This window comes from Mesocricetus auratus, unplaced genomic scaffold (genome assembly GCF_017639785.1).
Source record: "Mesocricetus auratus isolate SY011 unplaced genomic scaffold, BCM_Maur_2.0 Super-Scaffold_100676, whole genome shotgun sequence".
In the NCBI taxonomy this organism is placed as follows: domain Eukaryota; kingdom Metazoa; phylum Chordata; class Mammalia; order Rodentia; family Cricetidae; genus Mesocricetus; species Mesocricetus auratus.
Genome location: NW_024429266.1, coordinates 180,323,506 through 180,342,923, shown reverse-complemented (window position 1 = coordinate 180,342,923; position 19,418 = coordinate 180,323,506). Strand labels below are relative to the sequence as shown.

The 19,418-nt window shown below is 45.0% G+C and overlaps 1 protein-coding gene across 1 annotated transcript in view; it reads left to right on the top strand.

Annotated features, from left to right (window-relative positions):
* B4galnt3 (beta-1,4-N-acetyl-galactosaminyltransferase 3) overlaps nucleotides 1-19,418 on the top strand; it is a 105,696-nt gene that overhangs the window by 50,500 nt on the left and 35,778 nt on the right. The window lies entirely within an intron of this gene.

Sequence of the window (19,418 nt, the reverse complement as noted above, 5' to 3'; positions counted from 1 at the left end):
TCTCTGTGAGTTCGAGGCCAGGCCAGCCTGGTCTACAGAGCGAGTTCCAGGACAAATACAGAGAAACCCTGTCTCCAAAAACCAAAAACCAAAGGATAAGTCAGAGCAAGCACAGGGAAGTGGACGGCAGGGAAAGGCATTGCAGAGCCAATGAGTAAGGTGGGAGTGTCACCAGGAAGAACAGTCCCTGAACCGAGTCAGCCACGAAGTTAAATTAACGTGATTTGAGTCAAGAAAATGAGCTCTTAGCAAAACAGACAGAGGAAGGACATGTGAGAGCCAAAGGAAAGGCTATCAAGGATCCTGCGTTCTGCCTGGTGGGTTTCTGTGCTCTGGGTTTCAGGGGAGGAAGGTAGTGTTTTCATGCTAGTTTTATTTCAGAAAAAAACCTATGGTTCCAGCCTGTGACCCATGTGTAGGTGGGGGCAGGCTCCTGAGACACAGAAATTCACTCACTCCAAAATACCTGTTTGGGTATGAAGTCTCCCTGACTATCTGGATCCTTTGTCTTTCTTTGTGTGCCCTGCTGTTATCTAAATACCCGTCCTAGGTGCCGTTCAAAAAACACAGTTGGGAGGCGGGGCTGGCTGTGAAAATGCAGCCAACACATGTCAGTGGCCATGCAGGGACTTCACCTGTGACTTCCTGCTGCGGGACGACTGTTTCCTTAGCTTCTGTGAGGCATCCTAAGGCCAGCTTCTCAGGGGTGGGTTGAAGGTCACCTGAGCACCCTGTAGACTTTGAAACCACACTGAACTAGTTTGAATCTCAGTTCAGCCATTTGTGAGATATGGAGCAAAGCCTGTAAAATGTTTAAGCCTTGGTCTTACTGGTAGGATGGGGAGAGGAATACCTCCCTGTTTCTGCGTTGGAAATGAATGAATGCACAGTGCTTGGCAATAGTGTGGGAAATCAGAAAAATGTAGCCTTGAGTTCTGCACAGCCTTATCTACATGGAGCACATATTGGCCCAATTTGTTTAAGCCCCTGAATGATGCAGTTGGGAGATGAGGCAGTAGAGATCTTGAAATGATAACAGACTTGGCACAAGGCATATAGCGAAAAAGTAGTAGGCAGGGACTCAGTCCAGAACCTCTGACTCTTAACTTCATTTGTTATACTATACTTGATCACCAGACAAAGCAACTGGGCCCCACACGGTGCTTGGGAAATCTCGTCTGTTGACCGAATGTGCCTTTCTTTTTAAGCACCTCTTAAAAGCTTTATCTCCACTATGAGCCATTCTATGCAACCATCAGGACGCTAATGTACCGCTTCAAGAAGCCAACTTAAAATAGGTAACAGACTGTAGTCTTTGTGAGAAAGCTCTATCTGTTTTTGTATGGTGGGGAACTCTGGGGAACCTAGCTTAGTGCCCCAAGCAGCCCAAGGGGATACATTTGCATCTTACCCAATAAATTGCCTACAACAGACTCTTTGAAACATGGAAAACATATTCCCTTAAGACCCAGGAAGGCTAAACAGTTAATAGCTTCCCAAGAGTTTTCTGTATTACTAGGATACAGACGGCGATCAGAGATCATTAAACATCAAAGTTTATGTTCAAGAAGGAAAAAATAAATAAAGTAAAAGGTCCAAGCTCTCTGCCTTAGTTGTTTTTACAAGTACTCCAAGTAGGAGAATGTTCCAGAGCCTATTTAAATTTATATCAGGTAAAACAAGTGTGGATGAGATCCAAAAGGCCGCGGGTACTGCTCCGGGAGTGGGACCTCTTGCCTTTGGTTCCTTCTCCACAGCACATTTAGCTTCCTCCTCCCTTTTTGGGGTTGGGACTAGAGCAGTGTGACCCATTTCTGAGCAGCTTTTATCAACTCATCTTAGGTTCCCTTGATTTTCTCTGTGGTTCCAGCAGACCCAGCATCACAGGTTCCTCAAGCCAGTTAGACTCTGGCATCTAGATGAATGCCTGCTGTTTCTCCGGGCCAAGGAGAACAGAGTGGGATGGGTAACCCTGTGATGGTTACTCTGAAGGTGCCCTCTGATGCACCTGGCCTGCCACATTCCTGCTCCTTCCTGCAGTCCTGTAGTGGGCTGAGGATTTCCACGTTTACCTGACCTCATGCGAGTCCTACACTCCCAACTCCTCACTGCGTGTTGTACCTGGAGCCACCTCTGGCTCACAGAAAGGGGCGTGATGGAGAAATCAGTGAGTGGTGGGGATTGCACATGAAATAGTCTGTGAATGAGCCTTTGTGAGGTTTTAGTCAACATCCTTATTGACCCAGCTACAGGTGGATCACCGTAGTTTATAGGTGAGTCCTAAAGTCATCTGGGGAATTTAGCAACTATATAAGGCTAAGGGCCACAGAGAACGTTGAAAGTGATTGTTTGTTTGTTTGTTTTGAGACAAGGCCTAACATCAGCCCAAGCTGGCCTAGAACTCACTAAGCCTGGGTGGTTTCAAACCTCAGGAGAAACCCTGCTTTAGCATCCTACTGTGTGCTGGGATTACTGAAAGTGATAATCGACCATCAAACAATGTGACTCTTTCTCCTGGGTTGCTAACATTCTATTGATATAGTAAGAACACCTACCATATCATTAATATTTAGATAAAAACATATATCATTATTATTTAGCCAGTGTCCAAAATAGGTACCATTATAGCCTTTTCATGTATATTCATCATTGTACTTTGTTTATACTCTGTTCCCCATTACCCTCCTTTGTTTTTAGACTCCTCCCTCCTATGTGGTCCCCATTCTACTGTTACATCAAATGACAAGAATATACATATATGTGACATGTATATTCAATATATGAGAAAAGATAGTGTTTATCTTTCTGAGTCTAACATATCCTCTTTAAAACAATGTTCACCAGATCTGTCCATTTTCCTGCAAATGAAATAGTTGAATAAAACTCAATTATATGACTGTATGTTTGCTGTCTGTATGCCTGTCTGTCACCTTTTTTTTTTTTTTTTGAGATAGGGTTTCTCTGTTCTGGAACTTGTTTTGTAGACCAGACAGTCATTGACCTCACAGAGATTTGCCTGCTTGTGCCTCCCAAGTGCTAGGATTAAAGGTGTGCGCCACCATGCCTGGCTTGTCACATTTTCTTTACCTGTTCATCTGTTATGGGCATCTAGGCTGATTCTATATCTTAGGATTGTAACTAATTATCCAGTGAACATGACGTTTAAATGCCTCTGTTATGAGTTGACCTGGATTCCTTCTGGTATATACCTAGGAGTGATATAGCTAGATAATATGGTATTATTTATTTAAAAATGGAATCTCATTAGGTAGACAAGGCTGGCCTCAAACTTACAGAAATCCTCCTGCCTCAGCCTCCCAAGTGCTTAGACCAGTTTTGGCAGTTTTAGTGTTAGTTTGTGGGCATCTCTGTAGTGTTTTCTAGCATATATATTTTTTTAAGATTTATTTATTTATTTATTTATTTTTGGTTTTTCGAGACAGGGTTTCTCTGTATTGTTTTGGAGACTGTCCTGGAACTAGCTCTGTAGACCAGGCTGGCCTCGAACTCACAGAGATCCACTTGTCTCTGCCTCCCAAGTGCTGGGATTAAAGGCGTGTGCCACCAACGCCCGGCTAAGATTTATTTATTTTTATGTCTATGTTTGTACATGTACACCTTTATCCAAGAAGAGGGCATCAGATCCCACTGTAGATGGTTGTGAACCACCATGTGGGTGCTGGGAATTGAACTCAGAACCTATGGAAGTACATCCAGTGCTCTTAACCTTTGAGCCACCTCTCCAGCCTCTATTGTGTATATCTTGATTAGGTTCAGAAAATATGGTGTCAAACATGCCAAATAACCAGTTGGCTTAGTGAAATTCTCACTTCTCTTTAGAACCATAGAGCTGAGTTGTGTGTATGAATGTATGTGTGATTATTATTATTATTTGTTTGTGTCTTTTGAGACAGGGTTTCTCTGTGTAGTCCTGGCTGTTCTGGAACTCACTCTGTAGACCAGGATGGCCTCTAATTGTGTTCTGTCTGCCTCTATCTCCCATGTGCTGGGATTAAAGGCGTGCACCACCATATCTGGCTAGAGCTGATTTTTTTGACTGTAGAGAATATAAAACTATCACTTGGTAGTTTAATCAGTCATCTTGAGGTTTGAGGCAGTGTTTCATTGACTTTGTGAAGGACCCAACAGACCAATAGAGGTTATTTTATGGAGTTGTAATCAATGACATCTGAACTAAAGTAAATATTTATACTACAGCCCAAGGGACTAATTCTTTCTTCAAGATTTAGAAACTTACATTGATTTATTTGTTTGTTTTGTATGTGTTTTGAGTGTGTGTATATGAGTGTGCATGCATGTATGTGTGCTTATGCCTTATGCCACAGTACATATGTGGAAGTCAGAGGACATCTGTGGGGTCTGGTTTTCTTCTCCCACCATGTGGATCCAGCTCGGGTCATCTCCTGTACCCAAAGGGACAGATCCTTATTGTGAAGGCAGAGAACAACAGAAATTCCTTAGTTCCTGCGAGTCCAAGCCCCTCTCTCAAGTAGACTTACTGATTTAAAGAGATACTGGGGAGGGCCACTGAGTAATTCAGCAGATGAAGGTGCTACTGCTAACCCTGATGATGACTTGAGTTTATCCCCAGGACCCATACGATAGGGGAGAACTAACTGCTGAAAGCTGTGTCTGCTGGCCCCTCACAATAAAATAAGTATAATTTAAAAAAATTCTAGAGCCGGGTGGAGGTGGCACACATCTTTAATTCCAGCACTTGGGAGGTAAAGACAGGTGGATCTCTGTAAGTTTGATGCCAGCCTGGTCTACAGAGTGAGTTCCAGGACAGGTTCCAAAACTACTGAGAAACCCTGTCTCGAAAAACAAAACAACAAACAAACAAACCAACAAAACCAGGACTGGAGCTATAGCTCAGTTGGTAGAGTGCTTGCTTTGCGTGCATAAGGCCCTGGACTTGATTCATAGGAGCATACACACACATAAAATAAATACATACATACATACATACATACATACACACATACATACCACCTTTTTGTGATTCTAGGGCTGGAATTTAGGGCCTTATGCATCTGAGGCAAGTGCTTTGCCGCTGAACTACACACCAACCTTTACTCATTTATTTTAAAAATTGTTTCTTAACCTAAAGAAAAGGGTCTTCTTTTCCTTCCGTGTAAACTGTTAGGAGATTGACATGTCAAGGAAGTGCTTAGTGTCCTTCTGGGTATTTCTGTGCATGTAAGTTACAGTTTTGAAATGAGGATAGTGGAGAAAATAGTAGGGAGGATAATAAATGGTGTGTCAGTCAAGTCTACCATCACTTATCAAGCTCTCACCTTTCAGACTAGGGCCACAGCTAATGCCCAGCCTTGTTCCTGAAGCTCAGAGCCCTCTTCACGTGATAGTGCAGTCAGATTTAGAGCTGATCCTGTCCTTCATAGCAGGCTCTCAGATTCCCAGTGAAACGTGTTATCCAAGTTGCCTGTTGACCATGACCTTGTTTCCACAGGAAGGTTTATGTTCTTAGAGTCCAAGCTAGACATACCCAGCAATATTGAGCTCCTGCCTCACTTGATAGCTTGATAGTCACTTGTTAGCAGACTAGGAATGTTCTCTGAACCAGAGACCTGGGTTTCAGTCATGGGGCTTCTCCAACTTTGCTTTGTGATCTCAGACAATGACTCCTTAGTCTTCCAGCCTTAGCTTTCTAATGGAGACAATCTTTTAGCTTGTAGCAATGATCTCTGTCTCCCTAGACTGCAACAAGTTGTTTTGTTTGAGGCAGGTTCTCTCCGTGTATTCCTGTATTTTTCCTGAAATATGTACAACAGGCTGGCCTCAAACTCACAGAAATCTGCTTGCCTCTGTTTCCTGAGTGCTGGGATCAAGGGTGTGTGCCACCATGCTCAGCTTGATCTGTTTTTTTTTTTTTTCTGTTGTTGTTGCTGTTTGTTTGTTTGTTTAGGATAGTCTCACTACACAGTCCAGGCTGGGTTTGAACTTGAGGTTCTCTTGTCTCAATCAGCCTCTTTTTTGTAAAATAATGAATTTAATTTTGTTTTATGTACCTTGGTTTTGAATGCATTCATGTCTGTCGGAGGCTGTCAGATCTCCTGGATCTGGAGTTATAAACAGTTGTGAGCTGCCATGTAGGTGCTGAGAATTGAACCTGGTCTCCTGGAAGAGCAGCCAGTGTTCTTAACCACTGAGCTCTCTCTCTGGCCCTCACAGTCTCTTATGTGCTGGGATTGCAAGCAAGAGCCATGATGCCCAGCTGAAAGCATCACTTTCTTTTTTCTTTTGGTTCTTTGAGACAGGGTTTCTCTGTGTAACAGCTCTAACTGTTGTGTAACTCACACTGTAGACCAGGCTGGCCTCGAACTCACAAAGATCTCTTGCCTCTGACTCCTGAGAGCTGGGATTAAAGGCGTGTACCACCACTACTGGACAAAAGTATCACTTTCAAAGTCTGACCATTTAGAACAACATCTCTGTATAATTGTTGTGGGCTAATCTTTTTGTACACTGTGAAGATGTGTCTCTGCCAAGGTACCTTCTGATTGGTTTAATAAAGAGTTGAGTGGCCAGTAGCTAAGCAGGAGAGGATAGGAGGAACTTCCAGGCAGAGATAGGAACTCTGGGAAGAAGAGAGGCGGGCTTCACCGGTGAGACACAGAAAGTCTGACAGTATAGTACTGGGGGGAGGTAACAAGCCACATGGCAGAACATAGATTAATATAAATGGGTTAAGTTATAAGAGCTAGTTGGAAACAAGTGTAAGCTAAGGCTAAGTTTTCATACTTACTTGGGAGCTGGTAGTCTAAAGAGAGACTAGCTACATATAATAGTCTAATCAATTCTTCTGTCTCCCAGACAGTCTGTAAAGTAGTGTTTGTGTCTTTGATACATTGTGTACCTTTGTTTTAAAAATAGAATCAAGTCAATCATGCTCAGCTAAGCTGTTTCACAGGGAAGAGGGCCTCCCACCCTGCCTGTATTTGAATGGAGTTTCAAGGTTCCCACAGGCAGCACTAGGGATTTGAGTTCTAGGTAGACATTGGGGTGTTGAAAGATGAGATTTTAAAGATTTTAGTGACTGCCTGGTTCCTGGCCTTTCAGGGCCTGATGTGACTCCCTATTTTATTTACTTTGTGGTATTTCCTGAACACTTAAGTTTTGCAGTCCTACTCCCCCCCCTTTTTAGGTACAATATCCAGGGGCTGGAAAGATGACTCAGAGGTGAAGAGTACTGACTGCTTTCCTAGAGGTTCTGGGTTTAATTCTCAGCAACCACGTGGTGGCTGACAACCATGAGATCTGGTGTGTGCAAGCATGCATACAGGCAGAACACTGCTGTGTATGTAATAAATAAATGAATCTTTGAAAAAATACAATATCCTAGAGGTAGAAACAACCCAGCTTTCCATGACGATGAACAGATAAACAAAATGTGATATATACCCATATACAATGGAATATTGCTCAGCCTTAAGTAAAGTATAACATTATTTCATAGTTCAACCAGGTAGTAGCACATGTCAAAATTTGTTTACTTTAAGGCTGACACATGCTATTACTTGGTTGAACTGTGAAATAATGTTATAATTATGAAATAAGCCAAGCATATAATTATGAGCCAAACATATAATTATGAACTAAGCCAAACATAAGAACAAATATTGTATGATTCCATGTATATGAGATACTTAGTGTAGTAAATTTATAGATAGTAGAGTTCACAGAGAAAGTAGTGTAGTGGTCCCCAGGGCCTTGGAGGAAAAGGAATACTTTACTTCATGTATACAGAGTGAGCTTCAGGCTAGTAAGAGCTACATAGTGAGGTGATGGAGATGGGGCAGAGGATACGGGTAAGTGAGGCAGAGCAAAAGGGAAAAGGGAATAGTGTGCACTAAAGCAGCCAGGGTTTCCTCAGAGACCTTGGCTTGTGACGTTGACATCAGTTTATCCAGAATTTTGGGGAGATACTGCCTAAGAAGTCACTATTCCAGCTCCTCACACCCACAGCCTTTGTCGTTCGTTTATCCACATGTTTCAAGTGCTTGCAAGTTTCAAGTGGGAGCATAATAAGGAGAGACCTGGTCTTCAGGCCTTTCTGGGGTCAGGCTCAGGTGCAGGTAAACACTATGATGGCATACTGTGCCTCTGGCAAGACTCAGAGACTGATTTCAGACATGCTTAACACTGGCTCCCGTTGCACATTAGACATTCAGTGAACTTACCTTTAGGTGTCTGTGCCCTTGTCAACAAAATGGGAAAGGTTCATGGCCCTAGGCTGGACGTAAGAATGAGACCAAGAATATGCAACTCTGGGATGAGAGCCTGACCAGTCCTTTGCCCTTAGTGCATACAAACCCTCAACATTTCATTTAAATGACATTTGTGGGGAGGAGGAAGATGAAACCGAACCTCACAATGACCTCCCCATAGCCTTGGCTGGCTGGAACTCTGTGTAGACCAGGCTGGCCTTGAACTCAGAGATCCACCTGAGTATTGGGATTAAGGGCGTGTGCCACTACACCTGATCTCAAAATTCCTGTCCGCCGTCCTGTATGCCTTTCTGTCCCATTCCTTCTCTTTGCCAAGAACAGGTTATAACAGCCTCAGCTGGGTTTTGGCAAGTCACTTTATTTAGACCATGTAGGTCTGGAAGCTGGCAGGCGCCCACATCAGATAATATGCCTTATTTGTTTGCCAGCCAGATGCAGAAAAGAGGCCCCAGCTGCTGAGAAGGAAGTATGTTCAGTGGCTCAGTGGCAGATCCCTTTCCTGGCTTGCTTGGGTCCTAAGTTGGATCCCTTGCACTGCAAGTGTGTGGGGGTATGGGAGTGGGGGTAGTCTAAAAGCTGATATCAAGTGAAATGGGCTGGGAGACTAAGTCTCTTGACTGCTGGCCCAAACCAAGGCGCTGTGTGGCCCAAGGAAATGTGCTTGGCTTCAAGGACCCTCTCTCCTCTTTGCTTCTCATGAATTCCATTGCCTTTTTGTACAGCAGACAGAAGGTCCTATCTAAGATATTGTTAGGAAAAATAAGCAGTTTCTCAATGCTGTTGCCTGGAGGCTGTGAGGACCTCAGCTTCCCCATCTGTAAATTGGGAATTGTGTTTGTGTGGTTGCTGTACGAATGAAATGAGACAATGTATGTCAAGCTTGTAGCCGAGACGAGCCTGGGCGGATGTCTATTTGTAGCTGTGGTGGTTTTCTCTGCGTGAAGCACGTGCTAACCTGTTAGTGGGTGAAGTGGGGTAATGCAAGGAGGAGAGGTTTCTAAACACACCCCTCCTAGGTCTGTGCTGTCACCTTACCATAGTCGTCCCGAGAGTCCAGGTTCTTTGTTATTGATAGCTAATTGTGAAGTATTTCCTGCTTGTCCCCTCTTGTCTTTAAAAAAATTACTTAAGAGACTGAGTCTCGCCTCCCGTGTGTGATGCGGATGTGCTCTGTGCCCAGATTCCTTCCTGAGTGGCCAGCTGGTGTTCACGATTGTTCCTCACAGGCTCACTCCCCACTGTTTCCCTGCAGCTTCGGATGATGGTGGTTTTGTTGTGTTTGTTTGTTTGTATCCTGGCTCCCACTTTCTCCTATCAGTGATGCTTCTGTCTCTGCAGGGCCTCCAACAGTGGAAACCATTTCTCTCTCAGTCAGGAGACAGGACCTGGAAAGAGGTCAAAGGAAGAGCCTAGGGTTTTAAGGTTGTATTTGCTTTTTGGTTTTAAGATTTATTTTTATTTTATAGGCATGAGTGCTTTGCCTGCCTGTATGTCTGTGCAACATGTGTGTACAGTGCCCACAAAGACTTGAAGAGGGTATCAGATCCCTTGGAACTGGACTTACAGGTTGTGAGGTACCATGCTGGGTGCTGGGGACCAAATCCAGGTCCTCTGCAAAAGTATCTAGTGCTTCTAACAGCTGAGCCATCTCTCCAGCCCTATTTTTCGTTTTTTAAAATTATGTGTATCTGTGAGCATGGATGTGTACATGAGTACAGGTGCTAGTGGAGACTGGAGGTACCAGATCTCCGGAAGCTGTGAGCTGCTATCCAGTGTGGGTTCTTGGAACCAAACTTGGTCCTCTGAAACAGCAGGAAGTGCTCTTAACTGATGAGCAATCGTCCAGCACCCGAGCCCAGGCTTTTGACTAAGTACTAAGGTTCTGTCTTATGCCCTCCAGAGGTTCTGTGGGCAACATTCAACATTCATATGAGATCTAGTAATATTCTTGCTGAAATTCCTTCATGAAGACAAGTTTCTTTCTTTCTTCCTTTTTTTTTTTTTGTTTTTCGAGACAGGGTTTCTCTGTATTGTTTTGGAGGCTGTCCTGGGACTTGTTCTGTAGACCAGGCTGGCCTCGAACTCACAGAGATCCGCCTGCCTCTGCCTCCCGAGTGCTGGAATTAAAGGCATGCGCCACCAACGCCCGGCAACAAGTTTCTTAATTACAGAGAATTTGCTGATAGTCTTGCCTGAGTTTTTGAAAGTGGAAAATCCTTGAGCAATATCATCTCATCAACATCCAGTAGGCCCAGCTTGCTGTGTTTACCTGCTTGCAGCCAGCACTTGCCCTGCGTGTGGGCACAAATGTGAGGACCTGGCCATCTCCGAGTTCTTAGATAAATGGGTCCTTGCATTAACCATGGATGCCCGCCCTATCAGCCTCTCAGAACAGAAAGAGCTAATGTCTGTCCCTTTCTCTATTCCGGCTGTTAGTAGGGCATGTACTCAGTATACATCAGGTCCTCAGCGAATGCCTGGTGACCGGGTCGCTCACTGGTCCATTTGCTTGTGTTTCCCAGGCTTCTGATTGATTTTTCTTAACCATGCATTCTGCATGTTTGACAAATGCCCTACTATTGCAGCCCTGAGCTCCCTATTTGAAAGACCCCCCCAGGGAGGTAAAGGATGGTTCCACGTTTTCCTTAAAGAATATCTTTGTCCCATTCCACAAGAAGACATACTGTAGGCGGAACTTTGCCATGGGACAGCTTGCTGGACAGCTCCCAAATAACCACACAGAGACTTATTATTAGTTATAAGTGCTTGGCTGATAGCTTAGACTTGTTACTAAATAGCTCTTACAACTTTAATTAACCCATTTCTATTAATTTACATGCTGTCATGTGGCACGAGACTTGTTACCTCATTTTCTACGCATACTGCCCCCTCTGCGTCTGGCTGGCAACTCCGCCCTTCTTCCCAGTGTTCTGTCCTCTGGCTTTCCCGCCTAGCCTCTTCTGCCTTGCTATTGGCCAGTTTGTTCTTTATTAAACCAGTGAGAGATATACATCTTCACATTGTGCAAAGTGATTAGTCCACAGCAACAGACCTAGTGGGTTCAGAAAAGCCAGCCCACCAGAAGGTCCTAAAAGAACCTAAATGGCTCTTGCCTAGGTATCCTCGAGGATTAAAGTGCAGGCTATGGTCCAGTCTTCAAAGTCCAGGACTCTGTCAGCTGTAGATTCTCCTAAAACTGTTCCATTTCATTAAGGGTCTTAAGTTTACATCCCCCTTTCATGGGACTATGACAGCCATAGCCCTGACTAGTAACTGAGCCTTGGAATGCTGTATGTTGTTTAAATTTTGTAGTAATGATAGTGATAATGATGATATTCTCAAGGTGACCCAGGCTGGGCCCCATCTTCTGGAGTCTGTGTTGATCATCACCCATGCCTAAAGAATGGGAATTTACTGAGCTAGGCTATATAAAGCAGAGCCCATATTCCCAGGGTAGCAGCAGCAAATAGAAGGACATTGAGCTTTCTTTCTGTCTTTTCTCTTCATCTGCTCTCTTGGCTTTATCTTCTGTCTGGCTGTTTGGGTGAGCAGGAAGTCCCACGGCAGCTGTAGCACAGGTGCATCTCTGGCAGTGGCTGAGATGCCCTCCTTTGAGGCAGCACCTACAAGGGCAGTAGGTGCAGTTCCCATGACACTGGCTGCAAGCCTCAGCCTGCTTGCAGCCACAACCATCCCAACGGCCTAGGTACGAGCCTGGCAGGAAGCTGGGCATACAGCTGACTGTTCTTAAGGCCCTTGGGCCTGTCTGTGAGCAGGCTTGGAAGCCTGTCAGGGAAGAAAACTCATGAGAAAGAGCCCCACCTGTGCTTATCTGTTCGTGAGCAGGAGGAGCCAGGGAAACCTTAGGACTCCACCTTCCCACCTTCCTCAGTCCTCAGACATTCCCTCCTCTTGATGAACTGGGTAGCCACCAGTGGCCCCCAGGGCCCATCATGAACTGCATTACTTCTGTTGAGAATGAGAAGGTGCCAAAAGCAGGAAGAGGGCATCAAACTCTGCCTGAATGCTCTTGTCTAGTATGACGGGATCATGTATTTGGGGCTCCATTTACCTCCTTGCATTTCTTTGGCGCTTGCAGAGAGATGCTGGTTAACTAGTGACTAAATAGAGAAAGGAAATGGTCTGGCGTGCGTGCGTGCATGCGTGTGTGTGTGTGTGTGTGTGTGTGTGTGTGTGTGTGGTATCAGTGAATGATAGTTTGGAGACAGCAGGAGAACAGGAATGGGCAAGAGAATAAGTGAGCACATGATACCAGGTGATATGATGATGGGAGCGAAAACTCTCACACACACTTAATAGGGAGTAATAGAATTAAGAACACAGCCTTTCCTCCTGTGCTCAAATCTTGGCTCAGTCACTTACTGTCTTTGTGGCTTTTGGCAAGATCAAACAAACAACAACAAAAACCCCTGTAAGCCTTGTTTCCCCTGGGAGTAATCTGGGCTGTGGGGGTGGCTCAGTTGGTAGAATGTCTGATGAGCATGCGTGAAGCCTTGGGTTCGGTTCTCAGTATCACATAAGCTAGGTATGGTGACTGTAAGTGAGACCCTGTCTCAGAAACAAAGCCTAAAGCAAAAATATATTGTATAACATTCATGTAATTCAAAAAGAAAGAATAACAATATGTATATATTTAAAAGTAAATATGAAAATAAGATTGGGAAGAAAGGTTTCAGTAGGAGAGAAAATAATGAAGAGAGGGTCACAGGAGGTGAAAGGAAAATGACCACCATCCATTAAATACACATGAACCTGTCCCAGCATAAAAGCTATGTACATATTCAGTACAGACATGCATGAACCTGTCAAAGAAAAACTGAAAATTCTTAAAAATGTCAAACCCTAGGAAAGAATTTGTTGGGAGACTGTAACAGTGTTTTGAAGGACATTTCTGTCCTTGTAATCCGATTAAACCTCTGGTTCTGCCAAGCCTAAACCTTTCTCTTACCCTGGAGGTATAAGCCAATGTTAATTATACTTTTGTCAGCTCTTGCTAAAACTACAGTTCACTTACTTTTGGGGTTCTGGGCTCTGAAGTGTCATAGATATTTTCTTTAAATTGTATTTATTTACTTATTTACTGAGGTTTACTTATTTTTATGGTGTGTGTGTGTGTGTGTGTGTGTTGTCTGTGTATATGTCTGTGAACCACATATGTACCTAGTACCTACAAAGGCCAGAAGACAGTATGGATCTCGGATCCCTGGAGTTACAGGGGATTGTGAGCCACAGTGTCATGCTGGGAGTCCAACCTGTATATTCTAAAACAGCAGTCAGTGTTCTTTTGTTGCTGTTTTTTGAGACAATGTCTCATTATGTATCCCTGGCTGTCTTGGAACTCACTATGTAGATCAGGCTGGCCTTGAACTCACGGAGTGCTGGGATTAAAGGTATATATCATCATGCCTGGCTGCAGTCAGTGCTCCTAACCACTGAGCCATCATCTCTCCAGTCCCATCTCATAGATTATTAAGTACTACAAAAGCGGATTGCTTATGGCTTACTTATAGAAATTACAACTATTTTTTAAAACATAAAGGAAAACAGTAATCTATGTTCCAGTTAATATATCAGGCCTCTGTACAAATAGATGTATATATGTGTGTGTGTATATATATAATATGTATATATATGCATTAACTCACATGCTTATTGTTATGGTTGTAGTAACAATAATTTTTATTGCATCGAGTTCCCTGGGGCATCAAGGAGTAGGAAGGAAAGACTATTACACTCTCTACCATCAGAGCCTTGGGCATGCCCTGAAGACTGTCTCCCAGGTGACAGTCCTCTGCTTCATCCGTGCCTGTGACATGCAGCTTCGACTTTCTGATCTGGGCTAGACCCTGTTGGCCTCAAGCCAGGGTTGCTTTGTCCCACTGAAGACACTAACTCCCCAGGCTCTCCTCAAGCTCTCCCCAGGGAGAGAACCTTTTCATACAGGGACTCAGAACTAGTCCTGGCTCTTGTAAATCCATGTCCATGGCCTCTTGTCTCCTTGGCAGCCTCTTGTTTCCTAGTGGGACAAGGATTCTGTCTCTTCGGCATCACTGGGTTTCATCACTGTTTCTCTTTGCATTATTGGTCTCTGGAGAGTGTGTTTCTGCACAGACCCCAGGGCTTCCCTTTGGAATCTACATTTGTTCTGGATCGTTGGGTCTGTGGTGCCTTGTGGAGCAGGTGGAACTGGACCTCCTCCTAGGCTGCTCACACCCTTTCCAGAGTCATGGGAGGGCCAGCCCCTCCCCTCTCCTCCCCTCCCCTCCCCAAAGTCTTCCCCTGTAGTTTCTGGAAGGAGAAAACCCTTCCTACTGTAGACCAGCCCCAAGGCTGGAAACAATACTGTAAAAATGTCTATCTGTGCCTACCGTGGTAACCCCGTGGGTCCGTCCCTTTTCAGGCGTTCCCCAGTTCCACCTTTCTGGTAGCGTTCTTGGGCTGCCTTCAGTTTCCCTGCTGCTCCATAGAGCTGTCAGGCTTCTCCCTCCCTCCTTCCCTCCCTCCCTCCCTCCCTCCCCCTCCTTTTTTTAGAGACGAGGGAAGGGGTTAGTAACCTTCTTATTCCACTATTTAGCCTTTATTTGGGGTAAACTTGCATCATCCACTGTGCTAGGCTGCCTATACCCAATCCAGCTCTATCTATCCTCCGGCAAAATCGGCTTCCACTTGAGCAAGAATTAGAACATGGAGTGACACTCTGTGGTTACAGGATTGGAACAGAATCTGTAGGTCTCCACTGGGCTCACTGTTGTTCACGATGAAGTTATGTGTGTGCATGTGTGCTCATATTACTGTCTTTACATGGCGAAATAAAACTTTTAGCATAGAGTGGGCAGGGTAATGTACACTTTTAATCCCAGCACCTGGGAAGCAGACACAGGTGAATTTCTATGAGCTGGAGACCAGTCTTATCTATATGGTGAGCTCAGACCAGTGACAGCTACGTAGTGAGACTCTGTTTCAAAAAATAACAACAAAACAACCCAAAAGCCAAAGCCATGCCTCCTAGCATGGTGCTCTGCTATAATAAGTGCTCACTAATTAGTATCATTCTTGTAGTTACTCAGAAGCAAAAGCAATACACATTTCCACAAGCTTGGTAGAAGTCTGCTTGAGCATTGGTAGATGCTTGAACATTTATTTATTTATTTGTTTATTTATCTATTTATTTATTTAGTATACAGTATTCTGCCTGCAGGCCAACAGAGGGCACCAGATCTCATTCAAGATGGTTGTAAGCCACCATGTGATTGCCGGGAATTGAACTCAGAACCTCTGGAAGAACAGTCAGTGCTCTTAACCACTGAGCCATCTCTCCAGACCGAACATGCTTTTTTTTTTTTTCCCGAGACAGGGTTTCTCTGTGGCTTTGGAGGCTGTCCTGGAACTCCCTTGGTAGTCCAGGCTGGTCTCGAACTTACAGAGATCCGCCTGCCTCTACCTCCCGAGTGCTGCTGGGATTAAAGGCGTGCGCCACCAACGCCCGGCCTGCTTTTTTTTTTTTTAAGATTTTTTTTTTGTTGTTGTTGTTTTTTTTTTTTCGAGACAGGGTTTCTCTGTGGCTTTGGAGGCTGTCCTGGAACTAGCTCTTGTAGACCAGGCTGGTAAAAAATATTTGTATTTATTTATTTTGTATACAGTGTTCTGTCTGCATGTATTCCTGCAGGCCAGAATAGGGTGCCAGATCTACAGATAGTTGTGAGCCACCATGTGGGTTCAGGGAACTGAATTCCGGACCTCCAAAAGAGCAGCCAGTGCTCTTAACTACTGAGCCGTCTTGGGCACATTCTTATGTGGTGGGCTGGAAGGGAGTGTGCTTTGGGTCAGCCAGTTAGTTCAGGGTATTTATTAACAGGCTTTAGGAATTTATACAGACATGCAAATTTAGCATTAACTTTTTACTTGTTAAGTTGTTCTGGCCTGCATGCATGCATGTAGACAGAACACTGTATACATAATACATACATAATATACATATAATGAAATTTTTAATTGTGCTGGGGATAAAACCCACTAGCAAGCACTTTGTACTAACTAAACCCTACCTCCAACCCTTAACTGTTAAGCTGAAAATGCATTTAAGTGTTTTCAGCCCCTGGGTTGGAGTCAGAGCTGAAGCCTGTAGTCCCACTGTGGGTCTGCAGTATCAGTGTAGCCTCGGCAGTGAGGGCCTTCCCACTCTGCCATGTGAATGGCCCTGACATCCATACGCTGTGTTGGCAAGAGTGTCGGATGAAGGGTCCAGGGGAATGAGTGCAGCTCTTGACCTGCGGCACCAAGCGATGCTGAAGATTGAGTTGTCACGGGTGCTGATGCTTCATGTGGGTTATCGTTTCACTGTGTGACCTTGGGCTGATGATCATACCATTTTTGTTGCTTTGTTTTTCTCATTTCTGAGAGAAAGGGTGAGATGTGGCAGTGGAGTTAACTTACATTAGAGACTTTGAAAACTGATACTGAGGGATATATGTGTGCTATAGCCTCACAGAGAGGCAGGATGGTAATCTCCAGGCCTTTGAAGTCTCTGTTGCCCCCAGGAGGGATGCTGGCAAAGCTCTGGCTGATGGTGAACTTGATAGCCCAGCTTTGTGAGGGCAGAGTATGAGGCCCATGGTGGTGCTTTATCTGATACCTGAGATCCGGGTGTCTGTCTCCTGACATAAATGTGACACCTGCTGTGGGAGGACCAGGCCTTGGCAGCTGGTGTTCTGCAAGGAGAGGTTCAGCCAGAAGTAGGGGACAAGTGTCAGTCATCCAATCAGCATATTCTTTAGCTCCAATTGCCCCCAGGAGGCTAAGCAATGGCTGGGTATCCACTGGCAGGATTATTGCAGGTGCAGAGATGGGGAGGATCCCAATATAGGGCCCAATGCCTGGCATTGAGTGTTCGCCTAGTGAACACTGGCTGGGCCATGGGGAAAGTTCATGGAGCAGAGAGGACATGTCTATGGCTGTGCCACCACCAAGTCCCTGCTGCCCTGTCTGCTTGCTCTCTGGCTGGTAATAGCAGTTTACACAATTCAAAAGAAGTTGGGATCCCTGTCCTCTGACTCTCAAATCCAAACCCCCAACTCAGGAACAGCTGGGGGAAAGAGATGCATTTTAAGCAGTTTGTGAGTTGGACACATATAATTCAGTGCTCACAGCAGGCCTGGTGGATGGAGCAGATGCTTCCGTTCATCCTGACGAAGAAAGCAATGTGAAAGAGATGCAGTGATTAGCTCAGGCCGTTATAGCTGTCACTCAAAAGCCCGAAGACTGCACTGTTGACCATCTGAATCTCAGTTATCTCAGAACCCTGTAGACATACCTGTGACCTGCAGGTGAGGGCCTGGCTAGGTTTGACTTCACTGAGTTTCCCATCTTTTCCTCAATAGTACTATCCTTGGCCACAGAGAGAGCCGTCAGTTAAAATGGAATAGAACTAATGTCAGTGACAGTTCTTCATTTAGTCTAGACCTGAAATCAGTTCTGAGTACAGCCAATAAGCTTATTAAGGAAGCCAGCAGATGCTCAGTTAGCAAGAAGAGGCATCAAGAGCATTGTAGCCAAATTAGCTTAACAGGATTCCTCTAAAATCAAGGGGGTTGGGGCTGGAAAAATGGCTCAGTCATTAAGAGCAATTGCTGTGCAATCATGAGAACCAAGTTCAGATTCCAGCCTCCATGTAGTAAGCTGGGCGTTCTGCACATGTGCAGGGGGTGGAGACAGGGAGCATTCTGGGGCTTGCTGACTTTCAGTTTGGATAAGAAAACATGAACATTAGGTTCATGGAGAGACCTCTCCTCAAAGGGAGTAGATATAGAGTGATTGAGGGGGACACCTGATGCCTTCTGGTCTCTATGCATGCATAGTGCATGTACGTGTGTATGCATACAACACACTTTGTGTGCGTGAGATTTGTATTTTTTAAGTTATGTGCCTGTGCATGTACCCTTGGAGGCCAGAAGTTCTCATAACTGTATGACTGAGTACCTGCATAGTAACCCAAGGCCCAGATCCATAACTAAGACCTCTGAGTCCAGCATTCCTCAAAGCTCTGCTAAAGAGTGGCCAGAGGAGAAAACAGAAATGGTGACAGACATTGGCTTGTAAGGGCTGCCTTCCCTAATCTTGGGTGACAAGTCGATCTGTGACTCAGAAGTCCAAGCTCCTCTTTCCCCATCTGTGAGATGAGAATGATCACACCTGACCTAACTCCAGCATCTTAAAAGGCTCCCATGATGCCTTGCCTCTGAGATGCCACAGCCACATAAGAAAAGCCCCCCCCCACCATAGCATGCTCCAGCCTGTGATTCTGTGCCCATCCCCCCCCCCTTTAAGTATCAGCACTCCTGCACAGGAGATGTCCACTTTCTGTGTGGTCCATACGCTTTGTTGCACTCTGTGGTTGTTTTTGTTTCACTGAGACAGTCTTGCTGTGTATCCCAGCCTGGTCCCTGTGTATCCCTGCCTTAGTTCCCCTAGACTTTTGGTGTGTTATAGGCATCTGCCACTGCACTTAGCTGTTTATTCTTGTTTTGTTTTGTTAGCTATGTCCCTGTTGGTGCTCACATAGGGATCCCGTGACACTCCTGCCAACTGTTGATTCCCAGTTGTGCGTGCGTGTGTGTGTGTGTGTGTGTGTGTGTGTATGTGTGTGTGTGTATGTGTGTGTATGGCGGGCGACTGTCAAACTCCTTTTACGTGGAGTTTTTTCCCACATGTTGCATCACTCTGCCTCTTCCTGAGCAGTGCCTGTGTTGTTGTACCTGGCATGAACTCCAGAGCCGAGATGCAGCCCCACAGGGTGTCTTAATGAAGCAGCACACTAGGGTTCTCATCCTAGCCTCGTTACTATTTTGTTCTGTGACCCTGGATTTGTCATTTCACAGCCTTGGTCCCTTTTTTCTTTTTCTTTGACTCAGGGTTTCTGTGTACCCCTGGATGTTTCACCCACCGCCGTCCCTTGTCTCTTCATTTGTGTAGGAAGGCTTGCTTGCACATCAACACTTTCCTGATCCTGCCCTCCCATCAAGGTTTCTGGTTTTGCCTCCTCAGACGTGTGCAAGCTAACCAGTTCCAGAGCACACATCAGTGAGTCCCATACAGCCTTCAGATCAGCTCAGGGCTAGCTGGTCCCCCAAG